This window comes from Anoplopoma fimbria, chromosome 6 (assembly GCF_027596085.1).
Source record: "Anoplopoma fimbria isolate UVic2021 breed Golden Eagle Sablefish chromosome 6, Afim_UVic_2022, whole genome shotgun sequence".
In the NCBI taxonomy this organism is placed as follows: domain Eukaryota; kingdom Metazoa; phylum Chordata; class Actinopteri; order Perciformes; family Anoplopomatidae; genus Anoplopoma; species Anoplopoma fimbria.
In genome coordinates, this window is record NC_072454.1 from 24,610,837 (window position 1) to 24,623,037 (window position 12,201).

Below are 12,201 nucleotides of genomic sequence, written 5' to 3' on the forward strand. Positions count from 1 at the left end.
TGCAGGGGAAATAGAGTCTTAATGTCCTTTTTCATCTTGTGAAAAAAACCGTTGTGGAATATTTATACACCAGCAATTAGACCAGGCCATTTGAAGAATATTAGCTCTGACAAATCACTCATCATGTGAAAATGTGTTGTTTTGCACATTATTTACAGAGAGGAATTCCCATGCCTTTGTTTATGTTTCACTTCACTTCTCTTTCACCCAAATCACCCACATTTACCTCAACTTCAAATAGGAAATCATCCCTAAGGAGAACTTAAATTACATGATGTGTTCCCAACTTGTTGCGACACCCCCGTTGGCCAAACAATCAGTTAATGCAGGATTAACAGGAGCATCAAGAAGCCAACAAAGCAGTTTAATGATGTATCTCCATAGGCGAGGTGAAGGCAGCTATAGTCAAATAAGGTAATACATATTTTGATCTGTATGTCACATTAAGTTATGTAAGTTATTTACTTAGATTCTGTTTACAGTGTTTTTTTCAAAAAAAAAATTGGGGGGGGGGGGCTCTTTTTAATTCTTATTAGAGCTCTGAAGATCTATTTTCACTCACGGCAGCTGTGTTAAGAAGGCTGATATGGAGCCATGCCAGCTAATTTGATGGGTGTTATCTATATTGTGCTTGTTTCAGCTGATACAGTGAGCCAACATTTTAATTGGGTGCACTATTCCTTTAAAATCTCTAATCCTTTCCCATTATACCTCACACTGTACATGTTCACATTCCGAGGATTAAAACATGAATGCCTCACTAGCTGATTGCACTGATCAGTCTTGTGACTGGCAGTCCATTATGTAGTCCTATTAGTTTGTTTTGGAACTACACTATCACACAGAATCTGGTTGAATAAATGCAACACCTGTTCAATAGAATGCAGTGCCCCTGCATTAAATACTATATTTTCTGGAGCTCATCATTTTGTGTTCAAGTTTATGTGGGAGAGGTGCTGATTTAATACCTGAAGGCGTAGTTTGTGATGTTTGTTTGATAGTTCTATACTGTACAGTAGGGTTTGCCTGATAGAGGGATGGAGTTGCATGCACACCAGAAAAAGAGTCTATTGTCATGCATTTCATTGCTTGGAAATATATTGATGTTAGGAGTGAAGCTATTATCAGTAAAATTGAATAAGGTCAAATATATTTAAGTAGTACTAAGTAGTTGTGTATTTATTCAAATGAGGAAAGATTTCAGTTCTTCATTCAGTTGATGTACCAAAGAGCAGTGAACTTTTGAGGAGGGATTCTTTTTGCTGTTTGTAAATGCAGCTTTAGAAGGGGATCAGAGTAAAGTATGTGAGTGAAATGTTAGACCAGAGCCATCCAGGCTAAGCGTTACGGGCGCTTCTATTTCAGAGGTTTCAGAGAGAAGTTCAGTCCTACCAAAAGTGCTTGGTGCAACAGACCAAGTTACTCATTAAGAATTATATTATAGATCTCTCGGACTATCCATTTAATCAGCTGCCTTCCTTTCACATCACTTCTTAATTTCTTCGACATAGTGATGTCTGGCAACTTCCTTTCGTGTTAACATTAACCAATAAACCATTAAAAACAACATTGAAACCTGCAATAACTGATTTGTTTGGCCAATTGGGAGCAGCAGAAACAAGTTGTGAACACAATGTTTAAAATGTTATCACCTCTAAAGTTGATAGGGAAAACTTGATAACAAACAGTTGCTAAAACATCCAGCAGTTTCAGAGAGACATTAGCATTAGTTTGGGGTTGTGTCTCTGAAGGTACAAAGGTTTTTACCATTCAAAAAGCTAAAAAAAATGAAAAGAAGATTAATTTCTATTGTTGGGGTTAAAGTATGGAACAATTCTAATATAAATGTAAGAATGTGTAATTATTTTTTGGTTTGCAAAAGGACTGTTTATAAAACAATTTTTGAGGGTTACAAGTCTGAATTAAATATATATTTTCTTTTTTTATATATTTTGTTTTCTTAAGGGTGGCTTGATTGATGGGAAAGTAGGATAGCTTAATGCTTCTGCCTATGCCTTTTCAGTTATATTGTATACTATATTATATATAGGCTGTATACATTGTATTGTGTGTGATGACTGAATAAAAACACTAACTAACTAAGATACATCCTCCTTTTACCTCTGTATTTGGTCTCTACTTACTCCTGAGGAAAAAATCTTTCCTTTTTTAGATGCTCCATTCATTATCCGTAAATGCTTATCAGATTATCCTATTCGGGCTGGGATTGGCTCCAGCTCCCCCTCGGATGTACCCAGCCTTTGCAGGAATTGGGCACACAGAGCCAAAACTGCTGAAACCATAAATGTATGTTCAAAGTTTCCTTGCAATCCATACAATAGTTGCGTGAGTTATTTCTGTCTGGAACAAAGTGGTGGACCGACAGATCGGGTTTGCCAATGCTCAAGCCACGCTATATCACATGCCATGGCTGAAAAATAGTTCCAGTACGTCTGGGCCAAAATCATTTGCAAGGATTATATATATTTGAGAATAAAAATTATCATTATTAAGCAATGCTTATAGTTTATTAGTTTATTTACCGGATCCCCATTAACTGACGCCTTGGCCTTCCAAAAAGGATCAGGAGTCCACAAAGGCAATAGAGTTCTACTAGTATGGTCAGTGGCCTCAGGTGAGCTTTTAATAGATTTTTAAATGACAGTTTGTTACCTGTAAAAGTTATACAAGGAGGTAGTGAGTTCCAAGCTATTATTGAACAGTAGATAACTGTGCGTTTGAGGAGATTTGTTTTTGGGGTTGGAGGTATCAAGTGGCTAGCATTCCTTGTGTGGTGGCTATGTCTGTAGCATGTGCGTTGAACTTAGTTGTAGAAATATTCAGGTTTCTGATTAGATGCTCCATTCCTGAAAAACATGAGGAGGCTATAGTGGAGTTTAATTTCAACTGAGAACCATGACAGGCGAGAGTGCATATATGCTGTATTTGTTCTTATTGAGTACTGGAGTGTCAATCTGGCAGCTCGATTTTGTACTAGTTGTAATTTATTTATGTCTTTCTTTGCTGCCACTGACCATATAACTGTACAGTATTGCAGGTGACAAATGACCAAGGACTGTAATACCTGACAAGTAATAGGGGATGTTAAATAAGTTGAGCAATTTCTAGCCATTTCTAGGCCCCTTCCCATTTTAGTCACAATGCTGTCAATGTGCTCAGACCACAACAATTGTTCATCCAAAACTACACCCAATAATTTGGTCTTTTTGACCTGTTCTATTGCCATACCTGACATTGACAGATGAAGCTGTGGATCACCACGAAGAATACTCCCAGAGCCAAACACAATGCTTTTAGTTTTGTAAATGAATAGTAATTAATGTGCACAAATGACCTGCTGGGCCCTGTTCAGGTGACTGAACTAGACAACATTTAATACCTCACCAAGCTGCACATTTTTGCCTCGCGCAGATCAGGCCTGTTTTGCCAGATGCACCAAAACTACATCATTAATACCATAAATTGATTAGAAAGTGGTGGTACTAATTGATAAACTAATTCACTCATTTGGACAGAATTCAAATTTGCCAGTTGAAGTGTAGGTGCGTGCTGTCATACAATCACACCTATTTCACTACACAGAGACTTACAGACAAGAATACCAACGAGGCACAAGGAGAATTGTGGGAAATTAAACCATTTCTACTGTATATCACTCATGCACTTGACAAGTACAACTACCAGTGATTACTACTGCACTTAGTGACCATTACAGGCTTTGCTGTAAATTGCCGCTATACAGATATATACAGATTTGAACATACCATTTTGCCATCACTGCCTCTTGCTCCCCCTCTTCCACTCACACAAACACACATACACACCCACACACTAAAAGTCCGACTAAAACACACTTAGACATCTTCATTAAATACATTAGTACACAGCACTTACAGGGAAAGCTTATCACGTTGCAACTGTGCTTACAACAGAAAGCTTGCTTTGAATCGGAGGTGTTGAATGACTACATAAGTCTTTTTCATTTTCCCCGCAATTTACCACAGTTCCGCTGCTTTGTGAATGATGCCCTCCCTTGACACATTAGCAGCACCCGCTTATCACTGCCACAGATGTCACAGCGGAAGGTAATAGAAGGAGCAAAATGCTTTCACAGCACTAGAAGACAATAGTTTGTTTCTGTCATTTTATTTAAAGGGTGAGAGTGACGCAACAAAGAAGCAAAGGGATCCTAAATTACCTGTGATCTGCAGGCTACAAGGAAGGCAAGGCATGTAGCTCAGGCCATTAAAGTAATGCTCCGTTATATGCTGAGAGCACAATGACCCACAAAGCCCTTAAATGCAGCCATCAGTCCATTGATAAAGGAGAGCCCTGTGTCTAGCGAGATTTTCCCATTCTCCTTCAGCAGTCACAGTCAATGTGATGCCGAAATCGCCATCGCGCTTTTACAGATTGATTTTATTGATTAGTGTCCAAGTTTGGCGGCATCATGTTCTAACCATGGCTGGGACTTGTCTAACTCTGTTCAATTGGGTCTTGAGGTTGAGCTCTGGTGATGAATGATCAATCACAAAGAAGTGGTGAATTGTGCACAGTAGGAGTCCACTTTGATAAACGATGAGGTCTTTGATTTTGTCTCTTGACAGGCCCAAGGGTGCATCCAAGGTGGATAGCGATGAAAGATGAGATGGTCACATGTGTGCAAGAAATGAGGGAAAAGTTGTGTGTCAAACTCTTTGACCCTGACCGTCTGGATTTATTCCCAACAGAAAAACATAGATGGTTCAGTTGTTTGGGCTCAGCTAGAGACATCTGAACCTACATGTTTGATTAGGTGAGCGATAATGTGATCTGAAGAGCCATTTAGTGTCAAATTTTAGCCACTTTAGCTCGGTAGCTCTACGGTGGCATTGTCTGTTGGTCAGTCCGCCCCCCATTTTGTTCCATACTGAAATATCTCAACAACTATTGGATGGATTGCCATGAATTCAAGCATGGAAATGTATTGCCCCCAGAGAAGGAATCATACTTGTGTGCTTTTGTACAAATATTCATTATGAATCCAACTGACGTTGGTGATCCCAAGATTGTTCGCTTAGCAACACCATGAAGTTGACATTTGAGGGAATTGAGTAAACTGTCTTGAAAACCCTTGAATGGATGAATGAAGGATAGTAACTCTAATATGCATGTCAGTGTTTAAATTAGATAGGAGTAGGCCTTTGTCCAAGAATAATAATTTATTAGAGGGTGGATCTTATGTTTGAGTATTATCATGGATAAAAATACATAAACACAAAAGATACCGTGGCATTGATTTGTTTAACCTGTCCATGTTCGCAATAACATGTCTGTTATGCCTGTTATATCATGGTGTCAATAGTTCTCTTTCATAGCATTCGTTTCGTGTCTCACATTGGGAACGCCTACGGCGTGACCTCATCAGAAGCTCCTATTGCATTCTGCCAGCCAAGACTGGAACTAAGCACGTCAGTGTCAAGGAGGGTGGAGGCCCTCCCCCTATAAAAGGGCTTGACACTGCGCTGCCAGTCATTCAAAAACCTCTTCTCGCTACGAGCAGAAGTTCCAAACTTAATCTCTTGGACTGTCTAACTGGGACCTAGCTTAACTGTCCATCGACACGAGCGAAAACTCAGTCACCGGGCGCTTTGTTCACGGTTTGCTCAGTTAACAGAGAGTTACCGCTCATTCTGGTCTGTCACCTAACAGTAGTCTGAGCTGCTAACTGTGGAAAGTAGTGATACTTTCAGCAGCTAGCCAAACCGAGTGGCAAAACTCCGCGGTAGAAATACCCAACGAAAGTATAAACACTTTCCCCAAACTACAGTTACCTTCACTTAGCTAACATAACAGAGTAGCAATACTCCCGCTGTATAACCAGCCTGGAAGTCGCAACGCTCCCAGTCGGCCCCTGCTATCCCCTAGCCACGCCAGGCTAACAGTAGCACACAGCCTAGCTTTAGCTAATAACCCCTGCTTGTGACCATGGCCGCTCCTGTCCATAATAAAGCAGATGAGAAAACCAAGGCGTGAGCTGGGGGGATCAACTTGATATTGATGACCAGCTGTCCCAAGGATTTGCCAAATTTGCCGGGCGCAGCATCGCTGCACACCCGCTGGATTATTCTGTTGAACTGGCGGATGACTCCGATGGCGGGTCGGACATCCTCATGACCGACGAGGATGACGATGACGACTCTTCTCTGATGTCTGGCCGGGTTGTAAAACCCAGCCCGTCAATTGCGGCTCCGGCGGGTGATGGGGACTCATCTTCCCCCATATTGGACTTGGACTTGCAGGACGTGTGCAAACGCGCTGCTGCTAAGCTCAAGATCCGTTGGCCCGAAGTCCAGGCTGAGGTGACGCGTTCCCGTTATGACGGGAAAAAGTTGCCTAAAGTGAAGAGGACGGGCAAACAACTCCTGCCAATCTTCCCAGAATTACTGGAGGAGTTGGCTGTCTCTTGACGCAATAAACCGTACAAAGAGAAGCATCCTGTGACAGGCAGCTCCATGCTTGACTGTGAGGGAATGGAAAGCCACGGTTTTCATAACATGCCCCCAGTGGAGCCCGTGGTGGCGGCTCACCTCCACCTGAAAACATCCCTGTCATCCCCCGGGCCCGCTCACCCATCCAGAGCGGACCGTTTCCAGTCCAGCCTGACAGCCCGCTGGCTGAATCTCACCACTCTATCCACCAAAGAGAAGGAGGACCTCCTCGACACCTCCCATAACGCTGCAGGGCCTCTTCGGCACGGCGGTCACGTCGATGCAGAAGAGGTGCGAGGAAAGAAAGAGGTAGGGTGAAGCCCTAAAGCTCTGCCTGCCGAGGAGGCCGCCCTCTGTCGCCCCTCCTGTCCATCGCCAGTCCTTCTCTCAGGCGGCGGCACAACCACCTCCCACTTCCGGGATCCCCAGGCTGCCGAAACCTCAAGCAGCCCCTCAGGCTCAGGCTCCGCCGAGAGCATCAGCTCTGAAGGGCCCGTGGCAGAAAGAGTCCTTCCCTCAAGAAGAGACCCGGTCTGACCCACCACCCTCCGCCTCCGCTCACGGGGTACGGAGGAAGAAATGGCTAGCCTGAGAGCCAACCTGGATGTCATGAGTGAGGCGGCTCTCGCCCGCCCTCTGGCTTCGCTCACTCCAGCGGCTCCGTTCACGAGCGGTTTCACAGAGCTCGGTTCTATACGGCGTTTGGACGACGGGATGTTCGACCCGGCCCGGCGCCCCGTGAAGAGATGCAGGGACAGTGTTCAGCAGTTGGGAACCCTCAGTGGTCCCAAAGCATGTCTCATAATGTTGATTAATCTGTTGTTTTTTGTGTACAGACATTTATGATATCTATGATATCTATATTAGTTTTAGTGGGGAGTTACTCGCAAAAACTGGATCTATTTTTATTAGAGAGTCGAGCAGTAAACTATGAAAATCCCCAGCTAACAACTGGAAAGTCAAGATGTTGGTTCTAGTGCACCGCTTAGTTATTAGGCTTCATCGGCCTTTACCTCTGGGAATGATACCTTTGCTACAATGTCGTGTGTCACCCTATTCTTTCCTCAGCTCTGTCTTTGCCTGCACCGCCACTTTCATATCAGCTGTCTTCCATGGCTTGTGGTTTGACAATCTTTGTAAATATTTTCTGTTTCTTCTGCATGATATATATGGAGTCACTTGTGTGACTGTATCTTCAAAGGATGGATTGAAATTTTCCAGTGGATAGGAGAGAGAGGAAAGACCACTTGAGAGTAGCAGAGATGCTGATCAACAAAGACCCTTGAGCAAAGCACTGAATCTCAACTACTGCTATGAAGCAGCTCAGGCTATGCTGCAATAGAGCAGCCCTTTCATCTGAGCACCAGTCCAGGAAACCACAAGGAGACTCCATCCACAATTACGTGAAACTAGAAAAGCACAAAAACCCAGGGGTCTAAGAAATAGAATGTAGAGAATTCTTGGTATTTTTACCATTCAAATTTAATAAATGTCCTCTATCAATGCTGTTTTAAAATGTTCTTCGCTGAGGAAAGTCTTGTAAGTTATAGTCAATGCACAGACAGAAAAACAATTATAGTCAATTATATCCCTATGAGTCTATTTTCAGAAGATCTAACTATTGATCTGGCCAAGAGTCCCTTGTATGGAAGAGCATTTCTGCCAAGAAAAGAATTAGATAGAAAAAAACAAGATTATCACAAAACACAACTGAGTTGAGATAAACAATTTTACATGTAAAAAGATTGGATTTAAATTTTATGTCTTTCATTTTTCTGCTGTTTTTCTTTTATAAATGGTTGAAGCTTTTACAACTTTGAACTTTGGAACCTTGAAAAATAAAACTACCTTTAGTGTATCACCAGAGATTTGTACATTTGTACATGTGCCAGTGCAGTTTTCTTGTACCTTGGGTACAGCTTTACACTTTTTAAAAACTTAGAAAAAAGTTAATTGACAAGAATTTGGACACAGTATTAAGGACATTTGAATGTTTGGACGTTTGAATAATGTCACCATAATCGGAAGACATCCCTGCAGCTCCCCAATATCTGCTGTATTACAGGATACGTTAATGCAGTTCATGTTGTGTGGCACTGACTTTGGAACATGCTTGTGGTCAATAATCCATCACCACAAGTAGGTTGCAAATATTGATCGCTACATTTAAAAGCTGCCATTTTTCTGTTGTATAGTTTCCATTTTAATGCACTGTACAAAGTGTATACAATTAATCTCAGTGGCGTTTAAATTGAAAAAAATAATCCATAGCGTTAATAAAACAAATAATTCTGAATACCACTTTTAAAAATATATTCACATAAACTCAGTGTATTACCTATTTCTCCATTCCATCTTTCCACCGCCTCTTCCACAAGAGCTAAACTAAATCTACATCTTATCACTACAAACAAAGAGCCTGTGGGAAACACTGTTAAAACTCAAAATTCCATTAACGATACTGTACCTCCTTTTTGTGTAGTTCAGTAAGATATCTACTCCCTACTGAAAGTAAGGCACATGGCAACATGTTCAGAGTGCTAGGCGGTGGATGCACTGTGCCTAATTGTAGGTGATGTTGTATAAAATGTAACATGGAATCTGGATTTGTGTGGACATATGGTCAATTCAACCCAGTCTCCTGAACCGTTCAACTAGTGTAATTTATACAATGACAATCAAGGTTGGAATTTTGTGCATTATGGCCATGATTTTTATCCCTACCAACTTTTGCATGAAAAGTATAAAATAAAACAATTGACCTTTAAAGAGTATGCTAGTAGTGATGGAATCCTATGTCCCCGCCTTCCTGAAAATACGTTTTGTTTTAAGTCTTGTTTTTCTCGTGTCAAACATTTTCACCATCGTTTTGGTTGACAAATGTAACATTAGCTGCACTTTTTGATGACAAAACAGTTACAGATTGATGTCATTTGAATGCTCAGAAGAATGTAGCCTACTATACCTCTTGCAAAAGGGTGCAAGGAGTTTAACTTTACTGTAAATATCTGTGGTGGTGGTTCCACTTTACAGGTAAAATAGTAATATTTTTTTGAATCAAATTGGTCATAACATATTTTTAGCCAAATAGATTGAAGACCTATGAAATAAACTTGCACAAAAGCCTAAAAAATCTGATGAATCCGTCAGCACTTGCCAATTTTACAGTGGCACAACCCTTATCCTCAAGAGATTTAGAGGGAATGCATCATCTGTGAGGTTGAATAGTTGAATTTCACCTCATACTGTGCGATGCTAAATGGAGCACAGGTAGAGGTGGAGTGAGTCCTATCCAGAACCCAAACACACCATTAATCAAAGTAGTTCCCATTTTCATTAGCAATTTTTTAACAACAAGACAAGGCATAGTTGCTTTTCAAAAAAATATTCTTTAATAAAGACATTTATATTACCAGCGTGCATCTATGACCTGTAAATCCATGTAAATCAAGACAAAAGCACTCATGACACAAAAAACATACGACAGAACAAGTCCGGACATGCCTTTGCAAGTACAGTACAATAAACAAGTGGAGCGGCTTGATATTCATGGCTGGGAGGTGAGAAATAGGAGCTTTAGCACATCTGTACATGATGAAAATGTTCCCTCTCCTTATCAGCATGCACTGTGGTCTGTAATCCTTGCAACAAAATGTAACACTGGCAGGTTTGTTTGATTTATATCCTGTTTGATGTTCAAGGTGAAGTTACTACTTCCAAAAGCGTCCAAAGTACTTACCTACTGTATGTTGGCCTGTATATCGGTGTATGTGTCTGTTTATATGCGTGTCTGTGTGTAAGTAGTCGGGAGGCTTTGTATAGGTGAAATTAATTGGCTCCGACTGTTGAAGACAGTGTGTGTAGATAGTATGAGTTGGTGACCAGTTGTGATTTGATGCATGGATTTTAGCTTAGGTAGGAAGTGCTGTGGTTGGTGGTTTTCTATCGAGATGTGGCCTTATCATCCAGAAATCAGCAACCTTTAGGCCAGAATACACACACACACACACACACACACACATACAACAATCGTTTGCTGCTGGATTCTCCTCTTAAACTTCACAGTATCTTTAACCTGTTTTATTTTTTAAACCAATGTAACACTACACACTGAAAGCTGTGATGTGATGGACAGGGTGCTTGGAGCATTCACATCTTTTTCTTAGATGGCTTTGTGATGCTGCTTGTTTTTTTAGGATGAAGCCCCTGGCTCACCGGAAGATCTACAACCACAAGACTGCTTGCTTGCCTGAGCTCATGTCCACGAATTAATAGACTTTAAAAGATCTGAACTATCCTGGCGAAAAAGTAACGTAGGACATTTATGACATGACAGTTGTTATTTGACCTTACCGCAGACGTGAAAACAATTCGGGGCATAGATCATTGTCACTTTTACATTTGGCCTTTTCTTGTCTGCTAATGCCCAAAACAATTCAGAGAATATATTTTTAAAGAGGGAAGACAATATGGCTATAGGCCTAACGTTAGTGGAATTTAGCAATAAGCATAATCACGTTCTTTTACTTTACTTTTGCAAACAGTAACACCAAATTGTGATAGACCTGGGTTATTGCTTAAGCATAAACAGCAGCTATTTCCACGTCAATGAAGGGTAAACACAGGTGCAATTGATAAAATTAATCATTGTCTCATTCTATTTGGTGTGTCACAGCGATACACTCCAGGGAGGCAGCAATACACAATACCAGGGCTCTGGCCCACCCAAATGGAACAGGGCCATAATTAATGTAATTAATTACACCTGTGGTTCCTCTGCAATGACAGGTCAAAATGGCTTCTGTGAAAAGAGCCTATAAATTAAGCCGTTCATGTTGAAACATTGGTATAATTACCAAGAAAGGAGGCCATCAATGATAGAATTGCAAATATCTACTGGCAACCAAAACACACATTTCATGTTGTTTCTATTGTTTGCCATAAATTTGGATCGCTTTAGGCATAAACTAGGATTTTTCTTGTTATGGCAGATGAAAGCTTATTTAGCCGATATAACAAAAAAACACTGCATTATTCAATTTGGCGAAGAATTGCCCAAAGCAAGCTAGCATATACACAGCAACCACCATATTGCACTGTAACCGTTAACGTTATAGCAAACAGTTTCCTATTTGCACTCAAAGACATGGTGGAACATTCGTTTGAAAATGTGTTTCTGGCCGGCTAAATAATTTAAGTCCTAAATTCATTGGTGGTGAGAAAAAATATCTGGGTTTTCTGGGTAAGTGTTCAATGTTTTTTGCTAGCTGGTTGCCAGCTTTGTCTGTCCACCATTTGCTGCTGGGCATGTAACATACAGTTGGTGTACAGAAGCATTTTTAGCTGAAAACAGCTAACTGCTGCTGTAATTAAAAACAGTGATACTGAACCACTGAGTAAGTGTCCAGCTGTGACAGCTAAATTATTAGCTAAAGAAGCTTGAAAGGATATAGCTGCTTAGTTGGGTGCTACCTTACCGTGAGTTAAGCGCTGTGAGTAACTCTTACACTACACAGAGGCATTTTGTCAATTCCTTACAAATACATATTGATTAATGCAGGTTTAAGTTTCACAAAGGTCTGAAAACTGTAGTTTTTATAATAAACAAGGTTCATGAAAAATGTGTTCTTCATTGGATAAACTGGTGTGGGATATTAGCTGACCTGCCAGTAGTCTTCACCATGGTCTCATGTTGTTATGCTAGTTATAT